Source organism: Bos taurus, chromosome X, assembly GCF_002263795.3.
Source record: "Bos taurus isolate L1 Dominette 01449 registration number 42190680 breed Hereford chromosome X, ARS-UCD2.0, whole genome shotgun sequence".
NCBI classification, from domain to species: Eukaryota; Metazoa; Chordata; class Mammalia; order Artiodactyla; family Bovidae; genus Bos; species Bos taurus.
Window position 1 is genome coordinate 16,797,750 of NC_037357.1, and position 14,636 is coordinate 16,812,385.

The 14,636-nt window shown below is 40.2% G+C and overlaps 1 protein-coding gene across 3 annotated transcripts in view; it reads right to left on the minus strand.

Annotated features, from left to right (window-relative positions):
• The window catches only part of HS6ST2 (heparan sulfate 6-O-sulfotransferase 2), a 334,650-nt gene that overhangs the window by 305,826 nt on the left and 14,188 nt on the right, over window positions 1-14,636 (minus strand). The window lies entirely within an intron of this gene.

The following is a 14,636-nucleotide window of genomic DNA, read 5'->3' on the forward strand; positions in this document are numbered from 1 at the left end:
ATTCAGACACTGGGACTGAGGACTGGGTGAAGACTGAGAACTGCAGACTGAAGATTTCTGAGCACTCAGGATTTCCTCCTGAACACTTCATCCCACTGATGAAGAGGAAAAGGACATGGTATTTCTGTTTGTTTTGGGGGTCCAGCTGGAGAGAGGGGTGATGGAGGGGTGGTGGCTCTGTGTAGTAACCAGATTCCACTTTAGATGTCTGACAATTGAGTTTTGACCTCTCATCAATTTCTGATCCTCTTCTGGCCCACATTTGGGCAAGCTCGTAAAAAGACCCAGGGGATAAGTGAATAAAGGAACACGAAATAGAAACAGATATACCTAACGTTAACCATTGGAATCATTGCCTTGCTGTATTTCCCATAGCCAGAACATCCATTACCCCCAAATAGCCTCTAGTGCACATGGATGCTCTGACCCAATGAGTAATAAAATTCAGTCTTTGGCCCCTATAGTCAGCCTTCAAAATATGAGACCTGATGGACCTTTCCCCTTAGTTACAATCACACTTTTCACCTCAGTTATTTTTAAAAAGATTCAATTTCAATGAAAGCAGGGGCTTCACAGATTGAAACCCATTATAGGAGACCTATTTAGAGAGGGTGTGGTTATCTCCACTCCTGCACTTAACAGACACATTTTACTTGATCTTAAAGCTGTAAAACAAGTTCAGGGCCTCAGTGTGAACTTGTACCCTTGGCGTCATGGTCCCACTCACTAGATGTCCATTTATATTATTGAAAATACTGCTTCCAACGAATCACTGGTAAATACTTTTCAGTCATAGCAAAATATTTGGCTAGCATGCTGTTTTCACTGCCTATTTCAACAGCTTCTCAGCTACACTTAACCTTCAGCTTCAAACTGAAACGATACCCCGTCCCCTGTCTACTCAATGGGGCAGTGTCCACTCCTGCCATCTCACACAGTCTTTGAAGGCAACATTTTCACCTGCTCTTGGTTTTGTCAGGTACACAACTAGGGCCTCACACTGATGGCATCCCCCTTTGAGGAGATTCCTATGATACACATGCTACACAGTCCCCCCACTGCAGGGAAGTTGCTGAAAACTCTGGTAAGTGCTGGACTCCTCCAGTCTTCACAGTGTTGAGAAATAGTTTTAGGCTTCTTAGTACCCATACTGTTAAAACAAGCCCAACATGTTTTAGACATTTATAGATTCTGGAGGAAACATTTCCTCATATACACAGTATTTTTGTTCGATAACTTCCAAATAGGCCCACCTCGAATGAGACTCCCTGTTTCAAAGATTCTAGAATCTGCCTGAATTGCCATAGAACAGGTACTCCTATTAGGATCCGCTGAAACTCCTTCACTGTGAAAGCTTTAGCAACCCTCTCTCATGTATCTTGGAGTCCCTGTACTGTCAACAATGCCTGTTACTTTCATGGGCTTCTGATACAAGGAACTGCCCACCTTGGCCCAATGCTCTATGACCGTAGTGTAGCAATTTTGCGTCTATGCTCGACTTGCCTGGAAATATAGACTATCTCGGGTCTTGAACCTATGACCCTCCATATCCAGCTGCCCATTTGGCCTTTGATTATGGAAGTAGCACTCTGCAAGCTCAGCATAGCTAGTGAGGCCTCCTTGCTACAGGATGGAGCTGAACCTGGGCCCTCTGCATATCGTATCTTCAGGAGAGGTTAACTTCCCCTGTGCTCAGCCCCCTATCAGATGCCACAATGCTACAAGAGTTCATCTGTTAGAACCCTGGGACACACAGGGAGCCTACTAGGATCAACACAGTGAAAACCAAAGGGAGTTCATTCACGTAATCAATGCCATCATCACTATCACACTCGATGGAGCTTGCTTGAGAGTTGCTACTTGTCATGTCTTCATCAGAATGTTTCTGATAAAGGACAGGACCCAAAGGTCAGTGCAAAGGGCCAGTATGAGGTGTCGAGCTTAGCACACAATGTCTGGGCCAACAACTGGCCTCATCTTCACACCTTTATAGATCTCTGGGCCATTGCCAATGGGCTGACCGTCTGTTCTGACCAAGTCAAACAATTCCTATCCAAGATTGTCTCACTTAGGGTAAAGAACTCACGGAATCTCTTGTGTCCTGAGAGATTATACCCAAAATATAAATCAAGGTCACATATTTTCTACACATATTAAAGTCACAATACAATGTCTCACAATGGCACTCCTTATCCTCTTTGGAATTCTACACATTGAACGAAACCTAGGCACTCATTTTGCTCTTCAGAATACACAATAGTAACTCTTTAACAAGATATTCAATGGGACACTAACCTGCTTTACTGGTCTCTTGCTGCAGTTGCCAAAATGTTTTCCATGAACAAGTCTAAATTAAATTAACTATTCAATTCTTTATTTGTCAAACAAACATCATGGGTAAATTGTAATAGAGATTGATCCCATTGTTTATTCAATTTTATTGAGTTATAATGGACAAATTAAAATTGCATATATTTAAGGTATAGAACTTGATGTTTTAATTGTCTATATCCATACCTACATCTATCGAATGAAAAAATCACAATCATCTAATTACCCATCACCTCACAGCTACTATTTCTCTTTTTTTGGGGCCTAACTCTATTTTTGATGCATAACTCATTATGTGAATATCAATCATTTTCATATCAAATTACCTATGGCATTTTTCACAGAGCTAGAACAAAAAATTTCACAATTCATATGGAAACACAAAAGACCCCAGATAGCTAAAGCATTCTTGGGAAAGAAGAATGGAGCTGGACGAATCAATCTTCCTGACTTCAGATGACACTACAAAGCTACAGTCGTCAAGATAGAGTGGTACTGGCACAAAAACAGAAATATATACCAATGCAACAAGGTGGCAAGCCCAGAAATAAATCCATGTAACTATGGGTACCTTATTTTTGACAAACGAGGCAAGAATATACAATGGGGCAAAGACAGCCTCTTCAATAAATGGTGCTGCGTAAACTGGACAGTTGCATGTAAAAGAATGAAATTAGAACACTTCCTAACACCATACACAAAGGTACACTCAAAATGGATTAAAGACCTAACTGTAAGACCAGAAACTATAAACTCTTAGGGGAAAGCATAGGCAGAACACTTGATGATGTAAATCAAAGCAAGATCCTCTATGACCCACTTCCTAGAGTGATAAATAAAAACCAAAGTAAACAAATTGCTGCTGCTGCTAAGTCACTTCAGTCGTGTCTGACTCTGTGCGACCCCATAGACGGCAGCCCACCAGGCTCCCCCGTCCCTGGGATTCTCCAGGTAAGAACACTGGAGTGGGTTGCCATTTCATTCTCCAATGCATGAAAGTGAAAAGTGAAAGTGAAGACGCTCAGCCGTGTCCAAAGTAAACAAATGGGACCTGATTAAACTTAAAAGCTTTTGCATAGCAAAGGAAACTATAAGCAAGGTGAAAAGACAACCCTCAGAATGGAAGAAAATAATAACAAATGAAACAACTGACAAAGGATTAATTTCCAAAATATACAAGCAGCTGATATAATTCATACCAGAAAAACAAACAACCCAATCAAAAAGTAGGGAAAAGACCTAAACTGACATTTCTCCAAAGAAGACATACAGATGGCTAATAAACACCTGAAAAGATGCTCAACATTGCTTATTATTAGAGAAATGGAAATCAAAACTACAATGAGATATCACCTCACACTGGTCAGAATGGCCCTCATCAAAAGGTCTACAAACAATAAATGCTGGGAAGGGTGTAGAGAAAGGGGAACACTCTTGTACTGCTGGTGGGAATGTAAATTGATACAGCCACTATGGAAGATGGTATGGCGATTCCTTAAAAAAATAAGAATAAAAGTACCATATGACCCAGCAATCCCACTCCTAGGCATATACCCTGAGGAAACCAAAATTGAAAGAGACATATGTATACCATTGTTCACTGAAGCACTATTTACAATAACTAGAACATGGAAGCAACCTAGATGTCCATCGACAGATGAATGGATAAAGAAGTTGTCATGTATATTCACGATGGAATATTACTTAGCCATAAAAGGAACACATTTGAGTCAGTTCTAATGAGGTGGATGAATCTAGAATCTATTATACAGTTAAGTGAGTAAGAAAGAGAAAGATAAATACTGTATTCTAACACATATATATGGAATCTAGAAAAATGGTACTGAAGAAATTATTTACAGGGCAACAATGGAGAAACAGACATAGAGAATAGACATGGACATGGGAAGAGGGGAGGAGAGGGTGAGATGTATGGAAAGAGTAACATGGAAACTTACATTACCATATGTAAAATAGTTAGCCAATGGGAATTTGAGGAAACTCAAACAGGGGCTGTATATCAACCTAAATGAGTGGGGTGGGGAGGGAGATGGGAGGGAGTTTCAAAAAGGAGGGGAAATATATATACCTACCTATGGAGAAGGAAATGGCAACCCACTCCAGTGTCCTTGCCTGGAGAATCCCAGGGACGGGGGCGCCTGGTGGGCTGCCGTCTATGGGGTCACACAGAGTCGGACACGACTGAAGTGACTTAGCAGCAGCAGCAGCAGCATGGCTGATTCATGTAGAGGTGTGACAGAAAACAGCAAAATTCTGTAAAGCAATTATTCTTCAATAAAAAAATAAATTAATTTTTAAAAAAAAGAATGAAGGGACAGTAATACCATCCTTTAAAAATAAAATAGATTATAATGGAATACCATGAGTAACAGTACATCAACAAACTGAATAATTTAGACAAAACTGACAAATTCCTAGAAAGACACAAACTGTTAAAATTACTCAAAAAGTAAAAGAATATCTAAATCCAACTATATAAAAAAGTAAAGTCACTGAATAAATAATCTAACAACTTACCACAAAGAAAATCCCAGGCCAAAAGGGTTTCTCTAGTGAATTCTACAAAAATATTAATACCAAGTTTCACAAACTCAAAGAGCAGAAAAGACAAGACATTTAACATCCTATGAGGTATTGCTGCTGTTGTTGTGTAGTCTAAGCCATATCTGACTCTCTGTGACCTCATGGACTACAGCACACCAGGCTTCCTTGTCCTCCACTATCTCCAGGAGTTTGCTCAAACTCATGTCCATTGAGACAGTGATGCTATGTAACCGTCTTATCCAAGAGCCAACTCATTGGAAAAGCCTCTGATGCTGGGAAAGATTGAAGGCAAGAGGAGAAGGGGGAGGCAGAGGATGAGATGGTTAGAGGTAAGTATTACCCTGATACTAAAACCAAAGACATCATAAGAAAAGAAAACTATAGACCAATAATAACTTTAAGAAATAGAGATGCAAAAATTCTCAAGGAAAACAATAGAAAATCCAATTCAGAAATATATAAAAAGGACTGTACAACATGACAAAATGGGATTTATCCCGAGAATGCAAAGTTGGCTTAACATCCAAGAGTTAGTTAATATAAAACACCATAGCAAAAAATTAAAAGGGGAAAATACATGATTATCACAATAGAGAGAGAAAACTCATTTGACAAAATCTGTCACCCATTCATTGATACAAAGATAATAATAAACACTTAATCAAGCTGGGAATGAGAGTGAACATCTTCAATCTGATAAAAGGCATCTAGGAAAAACCCCAGACATAACATCATGTTTAATGATGAAAGGCTGAATGCTTTCCCCCACAAGGTTGGAAACAAGGAAGTCCATTCTAGCTGCTTCAGTTGCATAATACTGGAGATTCCTGCCAGGGAATTTAGGCATAAATAAATAAAATGTGTCCACATTGGATAGGAAGAAGTAAAAGTGCTTATTTACAGGTGACATAATCTTGTATATAGAAAATCTTAAGGAATCCACAAAAATGAGTTCAGTAAGAATGCAGGATAGAAGATCAATATTTAAAAATTCAACAGTCTTTCTATAAGTAGCAATGAACAATCCAAAAATAAAATTAAAAAAATTATATTTACAATATCAAAAAGAGTAAAATATTATGAGTAAATTTTTTAAAGTAGTATAAAACTTATAATCCAAAAACTGACAAAATATTATTGAAAGAAATTAAAGAACATTCAAATTAATATAAAGACAGCCCAAGTTCATGGATTTAAAAACTTAATATTGTTCAGATGGTAATATTCCTCCAAACTGATCTACGGATTCAACATGATCCATAACAAAATCTTAGCTGGTTTCTTTGGAGATATTGATAAGCTAATTTTGAAATTCACACTGAAAGTCTAGGTACCCAGAATAGCCAAAACATTCTAGAGAAAGAAGAAAAAAACTGAAGATTCATACTTCCTGATTTCAAAACTAACTACAAAGCAACAGCCGTCAAAGACCATGTGGTGTTTCATAAAGATAGCTATCTAGATTAATAAAATAGAATTAAGGATCCAGAAACACGTATAAATAATGGAAAAAGTCTTTTAACAAATAATTCCGGGACAACCAACAGCCACGTGAAAAAGAATGAAGTTGGACCCCCTTCTTACAATACACACAAAAAATAACTCAAAATAAATCATAATCTTAATGTAAGATATAAAAGTATAAAACTCTTAGAGGAAGATAGAGGAGTAAATCTTTGTGATCTTAGGTTACACAAAACATTTATGAGAGACAAAAGAAAAAATTAGCTAACTGGATTTCATGAAAATGTAAAACTTCAATGCTTCAATGAACATCATGAAGAAAGTGAAGAGGCAACCCACTGAATGGGAGAAAAGTATTTGCAAAGCCTAGGTACAATAAAGGACTCGTATCTAGAATGTATACAGAACTGCTGCTGCTGCTAAGTCGATTCAGTCGTGTCTGACTCTGTGCGACCCCATGGACTGCAGGCTACCAGGCTTCTCCGTCCATGGGATTCTCCAGGCAAGAACACTGGAGTGGGTTGCCATTTCCTTCTCCAATGCCTGAAAGTGGAAAGTGAAAGTGAAGTCGCTCAGTCGTGTCTGACTCTTAGCGACCCCATGGACTGCAGCCTACCAGGCTCCCCCATCCATGGGATTTTCTGGGCAACAGTACTGGAGTGGGGTGCCATTGCCTTCTCCGTATACAGAAACTTAATACTAAAAAGGAAATAATAATTTAAAATGGCAAAGGATCTGAATTGACATTCAATTGGGCAACCCTGTGCTGCACTCAGTCATGTTCAACCCTTTGCGACCCCATGAACTGTAGCCCATCAGGCTCTTCTGTTCATGGGAGTTCCAGGCAAGAATACTGGAGTGGGTTATAATCTTCCTCCTCCAGGGGATCTTTCTGACTCAGGGATTGAATCTGAGTCTCCTGTGCTCCTGCATTGCAGGCAGATTGTTTACCCACTGAGCCACTGAGGAAGCCCAAAATGTATCGCAGACTTAATAAAACTTGAAACTGTAAAACTTTAAGATAAAACATAGAAGAAAAATTCCAAGATCTAGGGCTACTCAGTGTCATATCTTTTTACCTTTTCATACTGATGCTGGGAAAGATTGAGGGCAAGAGGAAAGGTGGGGACAGTAGATGAGATGGTTGGATGGCATCAGTGAGTCAATGGACATGAGTTTGAGCAAACTCAGGGAGATAGTGAAGGAGAGGGAAGCCAGCTGTGCTGCAGTTCGTGGGGTTGCAAAGAGTCAGACACAACTTAGCAACTGAACAACAAGGTCTACTCAATTAATTCATTTTTAAAATTAAAGTGTAGGTGATTTATACTATTGTGCTAACTTCTGGTGTACAGTAAAGTGATTCAGTTAAATATATATATATATATATATACACACACACACACATAAATGCTTTTCATATTTTTTTCTGTTATGGTTTATTACAAGATATTGAACATAGTTCCCTGTGCTATACAGTGGAGAAGGCGATGGCACCCCACTCCAGTACTCTTGCCTGAAAAATCCCATGGACGGAGGAGCCTGGTCGGCTTCAGTCCATAGGGTCACTAAGAGTCGGACACGACTGAGCGACTTCACTTTCACTTTTCACTTTCGTACATTGGAGAAGGAGATGGCAACCCACTCCAGTGTTCTTGCCTGGAGAATCCCAGGGATGGGGGAGCCTGGTGGGCTGCCGTCTATGGGGTCGCACAGAGTCGGACACGACTAAAACGACTTAGCAGCAGTAGCAGCAGTGCTATACAGTAGGACCTCGTTGTTTATCTATTTTATTAATATATATAGTAGTTCATATTAGCTAATCCTGAACTCCTAATTTATCCCTCCCTTACCCCTTTTTCCCTTTAGTAACTACGTTTGTTTTCTATGCCTGTGAGTCTGTTTCTCTTCTGTAAATAAAATCATTTGTATATTTTTTATTCCACATATAAGTTATATCATCTGATATTTGTCTCTCTTTCTGGCTTTTTTCACTTACTATGATAATCTCTACGTCCATCCATGTTGCTGCGAATGGCGTTATTTCATTCTTTTGATGGCTCAGTTATATTCCATTGTGTATATGTACCATATCTTCTTTATCTATTCCTCTGTGGATGGACATTTAGACTACTTCCATGTCTTGGCAAGTGTAAATAATGCTGCTATGAATATAAGGGTGCATATATCTTTTCAAATTAAGAGTTCAGGGATAGCTGGATCATATGACCACTCTATTTTCAGTTTTTTAAGGAACCTCCATAACGTTCTCCATTATGAGAGAACATTACCATAAAGAAAGCTGAGTGCTGAAGAATTGATGCTTTTGAACTGTACTGTTAGAGAAGATGCTTGATAGTCCCTTGGACTGCAAGGAGATCAAACCAGTCAATCCTAAGGGAAACCAGTTCTGAATATTCATTGGAAGGACTGATGCTGAGGCTGAAGCTCCAATACCCTGGCCACCTGATGCCAAAGGACTCACTGGAAAAGACCATGATGCTGGGCAAGATTGACGACAGGAGGAGAAGGGGATGACAGAGGATGAGATGGTTGGATGGCATCACGGGCTCAATGGACATGGGTTTGAGCAAGATCCTGGAGCTGGTGATGGACAGGGAAGCCTGCTGTGCTTCAGTTCATGAGGTCACAAAGAGTCGGACATGACTGAGCGACTGAACTGAACTGAACTGAACTGATAATGTTCTTCAGAGTGACTGCACCAGTGTATACTCCCACCAACAGTGTAGAAGGTTACCCTTTTCTCCACACTCTCTCCAGCATTTATTATTTGTAGACTTTTTGATAACAGCTATTCTGACTGGTGCGAGGTGATACCTCATGGTAGTTTTGATTTGCATGTATCTAATAATTAGCATTGTGGAGCATCTTTTCATATTAGACAATTAATTCTTGATGCTAAGTCATGATCCATGAGAGGAAAAACTGATAGATTGGACTCATCAAAACTAGAAATTTTGCTCTGTCAAATAGCATGGGAAAAAGTTGAAAAGACAGGCAATGAGTCAAGAAGAAATACTGCAAGCAACATATCTAACAGAGAGTAATATTAAAGAATATGTAACTCCCAAAGCTCAACAGTTAAATAAACAGAGAATCCCATCAGAAAACAGGCAAATGACATTCTACCACAGAGGACCTACAGATGGCTAATAAGCATGTGAAAAGATGTTGAACATTATTAGTCATCAGGAGAAGGGATAGTAAAATCACAATGAGATATGACTACACATCTATCAGAATGGCTAAAATGTAAAAATAACAACACTACATGCTGGAAAGGATGAGGAGAAACTGGATCACTCACACATTGCTGGTGGGAATGTGAAATGACATACAGTCATTCTGGAAAACTGTTCAACAGTTTCTTACAAAACTAAACATGCACTTACCAAACGTCCCAGCAACTGCATTCCTGAGCATTTATCCTAGAGAAATGAACACTTAGCATCCCACAAAAGCCTACACATGAATGTTCATAGCAGCTTTATTCATAATAGCCCCAAACTAGAATCAGCCCAGATGTCCTTCAACAGCTGAATGGTGAAATAAACAGTGGTACATACTTACCATGGATTACCCTGTAGCAATAAAAAAAAAAAGAGAGAGAGAGAATGAACTATTGCTACAAGCAACAGCTTGGATGAATCTTGAGTGAATTATGCAAATCATAAGAGGTACCCCAAACTAGCTCTCACTCCTAATCCAGCAGAACCATGGTGTCCCAGAATTACAAACTGAAAGCCACCAGTGGCCCAGACACCTAAGGTGCTCACTATTAAAGCTGCCAGTTTGCACAAGACCATTGCCTTCCTCTAAGGCCCTGAAGCAGATGTGGATACACTGTCCCCAAAGCTCTTTCTAGGAGGGCAAGGTCAGAGTCACTAAGAGGCAATCTGTCATTTAATTACAGCAAGAGTTTACCTTCTTTTCCCAGCGGTATTTCTATTTCTCAGACCCAACTTTAGCTTCTGACATTTCAATCAAAACTCCTACTATTTCTTCACTATTTCCACCTGCTCAAAGTTCTAGGAGAACAGTTGTTTTCTTCCTTCAAGTTTCTTGCACTAATCTAAGAAATTCAGAGGCCACCAAAGTACATAATTGAAAACCAAACGATATAGCTGTACAGACTTCGGGCTTTCTGGAACTTGGATATCTCCATCTTAGCAGACTCTCTGCATACAAGAGCTCCTCTCTGTTAACCAGAAAATGCTGCATCCTGGAGTCAGACCTCAGCAAACCAAAAGAGCAAGATGTTTGTGGTCCCTGGCTTCTTTGCTGTGTGAATGGAAATCTGACCTCTTTGACATTCTCTAGAGATGTTCCTGGAGAAGGCAATGGCACCCCACTCCAGTACTCTTGCCTGGAAAATCCCATGGACGGAGGAGCCTGGTGGGCTGCAGTCCATGGGGTCGCTAAGATTCAGACACGACTGAGCGACTTCACTTTCACTTTGCACTTTCATGCATTGAAGAAGGAAATGGCAGCCCACTCCAGTGTTCTTGCCTGGAGAATCCCAGGGACGGGGGAGCCTGGTGGGCTGCCGTCTATGGGGTCGCACAGAGTCAGACATGACTGAAGCAACTTAGCAGCAGCAGCAGAGATGTTCCCAGCCAAAGGTCACAACCGAGACCCCCACACCCAGTTCTCTGATACTGGAACCAGAACCTTGCTACAATGAATAATGGTTTCATCACTATGGTTTAAAAGAAAAACAAATATGACATTCAATGAAGAGCATCACAATCTTGTTCATTCCAATCCAACCATACTTTTTCAAAGGAGAGAGATTGTCAGTGTAACTGCTCACTTCCATACACACAAATCCTATATGCAGCCTTTAACAGAGCATTCAGCTGAACTCTGGAACATGATGAGCTGCTTCCCTCCAACAGAGTTGGGCAAGGTGCCTGCAGTACAGGACTCCCTCCCTGAGAAATAAGCTGAGCTAATTTGGCTGCATTCAATGGTCTAGCCAAGTCATACCCCTTCAACTCCCCCCAAGTCAAAAATATACCCCATCCCTGAATAGGAAAAACAGTTGGAAACCAAAAAGTGTGATTTTAGTCTCATTCTGATGGATCTTGTGACATCTAGGTTTCTAAACCTCTCAATAATAATTTTTCAAGGCCATCTGGAATAAATAGAAGTCCCACTGAAAGCTGCATGTATGAAAATTGTGGTATTTTAAGTGGATTTTATCCTTAAATGCATAAACCAAAAAAGCATGCAAGCAATTGGATTAGAAAAGCAAGGTGCTTTTTTTTAAAAAAAAAAAACAACTCTCTAATTGGCATTAAGTCACCAAACATTGTCAAACACATATCACTTGCTTAATTATTTTGTGTGCACATGTATATATCTTTATAACTTCATAAACATATAAATGAGAGGGAGATGCAGATTTAATGTACATCCATATGGCAATAAATACAAAAGCTGCCAGATTGTAAAATGCTATACTAATGCTAAAATGATACCATTTTTTCTTTCGCTTTGCTTCCAAGTCACAAAGAACAAATTGAGAGTAGAGGTGCAAAGTAAGGATCCTCAACTAAAAGGGGACATACACAGAGACCTTTTTGTCCAGTAATGCAAAGTATTTTTTAATACCCATCTTCAGCTCTGTATTCTATTTGTCTAATTATCTTTCATTAATCTTACAGTGAGTTTATGCATAAAATGATTTCTACAGGTCCATTAAAATTTTTATTGAAGAAGTTGTTCAGTCGCTAAGTTGTGTCCGACTCTGAGACCCCATGGACCACAGCACGCCAGGCTCTTCTGTCCTCCACTACCTCCTGGAGTTTGCTCAGATTCATGTCCATTGAAGAAGTTTTTCATAAACAGCCTACATCATTCACCCCAATAAGCTTCATTTCAGCATGGCTTTCATTAATTTAGGGCTTCCCTGGTGGCTCAGATGGTAAAGCATCCACCTGCAATGCAGGAGACACGGCAGACAGGAGTTCGACCCCTGGGTAGGGAAGATCTCCTGTAGAAGTACCCACTCCAGTTATTCTTTCCTGGAGAATTTCATGGACAGAGGAACCTGGCAGGCTACAATCCATAGGGGCACAAAGAGGGACACGACTGAGCAACTAACACTTTCACTTTTTTCACTTTTTAACAAGTTTTAGTTGGTGTATTACACTCAGTGTATCACTTTCAGCAAAACCAATCACAGAAATAATAAATATGTTTGCCTCTAGTGTACATGACAAATCGGCTCAAACGGTTTTTCAACCTTCAAGATGTTGTGCCAGTTCATCTTCTACATAGCAAAGTCTCAGCCGTGAGGCTTCTGCTGAGTTGGCCATCATCCCAAGGTCAAACTCTCCTCCGGTTGTACTGGGCATCTTTTTACCATCCTTCCAAGCCTTCAACCTAATTTCTTTGCTGCCTGCACTGTCTGCCAGCCTGGCAGGCCCAGGCTCATTTGCATATTCTCTCAAATGGCTCTTTTCTAAAGCTGCCTCCTCCAGAGGAGAGAGAACGGTCACTCCTATGGGAAGTACTACACTCACTTGGTTATTTCAGTAATACAACACACTGTTAGCATCTACATGATGAGCCCCTGGGATAAGTGCTAGTTTCAGGATTCATTTTCTCTGGGACCCCTCACTTGAAGTTGAGAAAAAGCTTTATTTCACTGGCTCCTCATGATCCAAGATCGTATGAGCTGCCCTGGCTGAGCTCATTCACACTAGTCTCCAAGGGCTGTGTCTACTCAGACCAAAATGAGCAAAAAAACCCAATGGTCATTCATAGAAACAGGCCATGGACAGAGCAGTGCAACTGACATGGCTAATGAGGCAACTGTCAACATTCAAGAAGTAAAATGCCCTGGCCTCTTACAAATCTTGTGAAGTGGATGCACCATAATTTAAGTCCACATGGAGCATAATTTAAAATACATTAAGGTCTTCATTTTCCTTATATAGAAAAAAAATCTTTCCTCTAACCTAAATCCTTCCCCCCCACCAAAAAAAAAAAAAAAAAACATAATTCTTTTGTGTAAATCATTGTTGAAAGCATTTACAATATCTTGGATATCTAAATCCTTATTTAAAAGGGGAAAAGAAGAGCTGCAAAATTTACCTTTAGAGAGTGATTTTATTAAACATTGTTAAAGGTGCCTTAACATGTTGGAACCTGTTATTTGCAGATAGTCACCTCAGGTCTCCATTCCACTTATTTTGTATAGACACATAGCCAAAAAAGAGGGTACAGGCTTTTACTATGGAGAAAAGTGTGTGCTCAGTCATGTCCAACTATTTGGAACCCGATTGCCTGTAGCCCACCAGGCTCCTCTGTCACCAGATTTTTCCAGCAAGAATACTGGAATGGGTTGCCATGCCCTCTTCCAGGGGATCTTCCTGACCCAGGGATCGAACCCGTGTCTCCTCCATCTCCTGCACTGCAAGCAGATTGTTTACCACTGAGCCACCAAGGAAGCCCTACAGAGAACAGTAGGGAGGCTCTTTAAAAAACTTAAAGAGTTATCATACAATTCTGCAATCCCACTCCTGGGCATATATCCAGAGAAAACTCTAATTTGAAAAGACACATGCACCCCTATGTTCATAGCAGCACTATTCACAACAGCCAAGACAAGGAAGCAATCTAAATGTCTATCAACAGATGAATGGATAAAGATGTGCTATATATATAGTGTAATACTGCTGGTGCTGCTAAGTCACTTCAGTCGTGTCTGACTCTGTGTGACCCCAGAGATGGCAGCCCACCAGGCTCCCCCATCCCTGGGATTCTCCAGGCAAAAACACTGGAGTGGGCTGCCATTTCCTTCTCCAATGCATGAAAGTGAAAGTGAAGTTGTTCAGTCGTGTCCAACTCCTAGTGACCCCATGGACTGCAGCACACCAGGCTCCTCCGTCCATGGGATTTTCCAGGCAAGAGTGCTGGAGTGGGCTGCCATTGCCTTCTTTGAGTATAATACTACTCAGCCATAAAAAATAATGAAACAATGCCATTTGCAGCAGCATGGATGGACCTAGAGGTTATCATACTAAGTGAAGTAAGTCAAAGACAAAATCATATGATAGCACTTATATGTGGAACCTTAAAAAAATAATACAAATGAACTTATTTACAAGAACTAAACAGACTTGTAAACAGAGAAAACAAATTTATGGTTGCCAAAGGGGAAATGGGTGAGGGGTGAATTAGGAGTTTAGATATGAACAGACACACACTGCTGCTGCTGCTAAGTCGCTTCAGTCGTGTCCGACTCT